The 2,162-nt window shown below is 40.2% G+C and overlaps 1 pseudogene; it reads left to right on the top strand.

The window, feature by feature from the left end:
- The first annotated feature begins 292 nt into the window (after nt 1–292).
- On the top strand, nt 293–2,108 carry LOC106456146 (trans-1,2-dihydrobenzene-1,2-diol dehydrogenase-like; annotated as a pseudogene).
- Nucleotides 2,109–2,162: the final 54 nt, after the last annotated feature.

The raw sequence follows: 2,162 nt of genomic DNA, 5'->3' as shown, positions 1-2,162 counted from the left end.
CACAACCGGTTCAAACAACTTAAACCTGGATTGAAAGACCTGTATCAGCAACAATGTAGCAAAACAGCAAGGTGTGTGTGTGTGTGTGTGTGTGTGTGTGTGTGTGTGTGTTACAGTCACTACCTCTCCAGCATGTAATGCAGGAGCCTTCTATCTGCTATCACAAAGGCACAATAGTTTAGTAGGATCCTTCCTCTGAACGTGCAAACTTTCCAAGGTTACATCTCGCCAGCAGCTGAGATCTTTACTGAAGCAACACACTACTCATTTGTCACTTACCATATAATTCAACATGGCAACTCGATGGGGACTCTGTGGAGCTGGAAAGATCAGCCATGACTTCAGTGTGGCCATTAAGACTCTGCCTCCTGGAGATCATCAGGTACGCAATATAAACAAGCTCAGTGCAGCTGCGCTGTCACACAGGATATGTCCTTTCAACTAAATAGATCTGCAAGGTGTGTGTGCATTTTTTTTCTTGTTATGCACAGATTGCAGTCATTGCATCAAGGAGTATTGATCGTGCCAAAGATTTTGCCCCGAAGGAAGGTATTCCTAAGGCTAAGGTATGAGGAGCTGGCCAATGACCCAGAAATTGGTAAATTGGGAATAATCTGACTGCACAAATGGAGATAAAGGTGTGACGGTTTTATTGTTTGGAAAAAAAAAACTTGTGTTCCCACAGACATTGTATATCTGGGAATGCTGCATACAGAACACTGGAGAGTTGGCATGCTGTTCCTCAAGGCTGGGAAAAATGTGCTGTGTGAAAAACCCTTTGCTATGAACTCCAGAGAGGTGAAAGACCTCGTTGCCACAGCCAAGAAAAACCATGTCTTCCTGATGGAGGTAAGGCTAAAGGGATGCAGTGGTCTCTGTACAGCTTTGCTCTGGTGTCACTTGCTAATAGTAGGGGTAATTGAAGGTGCTGTTTTGAAGCTACCACAACAAAAGAAAATATTTGTTTCAGGATGAAAAATAAAAGTAATCATTTTAAATGTTATGTAGCAAAAATGTAACATTTCAGGATACAGTTGGACTTGTGTCAGTATATACTGATGTACGAATGGTTAAAAATTAGATAAAGCAGCTTATTTTAGCACAATAAAAACACTATAAATGGAAAGGAATGGCTTCCTTAGTTCTGTAAAAAAGTTGAAAATGTATCTACTGTGAGCTAGTTCAGGATATTATATTTTCTTTATGTTATATCTTGTAGGCATTTCAGTGCAATACTCCAGTGCAAAACCATTTATGAAATAGCAAATTGTTCTGAAGGGTATAAAATGTCTAAAACAGATTATAAAAAGGATGAACAAAACAAAAGATACAAGGTGTAAATTAATACACTTTAATGGAGCTAATAATTGTGTTTTGTTATCTTAAGACAGATTGAGGATAGCTGTATCCAGTCTATGCAAAGCAAGCAGTTTGCTGACTGTAGCTTCATAATTAGGCATCCTAACAGACAGACCACTGCTCATGATGTTCTCATCTAACTCAAAGGAAAATAGCAGACAATCATATTTTTCAATATCTTAAACATTTCCTATAAGGTGAAAAAATACAGGTATTAAATATAAATAAATATAATATTACTATTTAATCTCTGCTTAATGTGGCACAAAAAGAAATGAGTTTACATTTACTCTCCACTGCAGATTAGTTTAATATTACTGCCACGACAATACAAATTTGATGCTCACAAGACTCATATAAGAAGCAAAACTAGCAAAAATGATGGTTCATGGTACTTCATGGTGAAACTTGAGGTTCAAATGTTTAGTTCTGTAGCGAGACTGGATCATCTGCCCTTTTCCTCATAGGCCATCTGGTCCCGCTGTTTCCATGTGTATGCTGAGGTGCGCAGGCTGCTGGCAGAGGAGGCGGTTGGGGATGTGAAGCTGGTAAAAGCCTACTTTGGCTCCCCTCAGCTCGACATTCCCCGATCAGTGCAGAAGGAGCTGGGTGGAGGAGCTCTGCTGGATATCGGAGTGTACTGCCTGCAGTTTGTGTTGATGGTGTTCAATGGTGAAAGGCCAGAGTCCATCCAAGCCACAGGGGTGCTGCTTGACTCAGGTATGATTCAGATCATGTGGGAGAAATAGGATGTATGTTAGTATCATTTACCACAGGGCGTGCTTCAGCGATCACAAACGCAC

The sequence above is a fragment of the Pundamilia nyererei genome, unplaced genomic scaffold (genome assembly GCF_000239375.1).
Source record: "Pundamilia nyererei isolate P.nyererei 1_Seehausen unplaced genomic scaffold, PunNye1.0 scaffold00025, whole genome shotgun sequence".
In the NCBI taxonomy this organism is placed as follows: domain Eukaryota; kingdom Metazoa; phylum Chordata; class Actinopteri; order Cichliformes; family Cichlidae; genus Pundamilia; species Pundamilia nyererei.
This window is presented reverse-complemented; position numbering and strand designations above follow the sequence as displayed.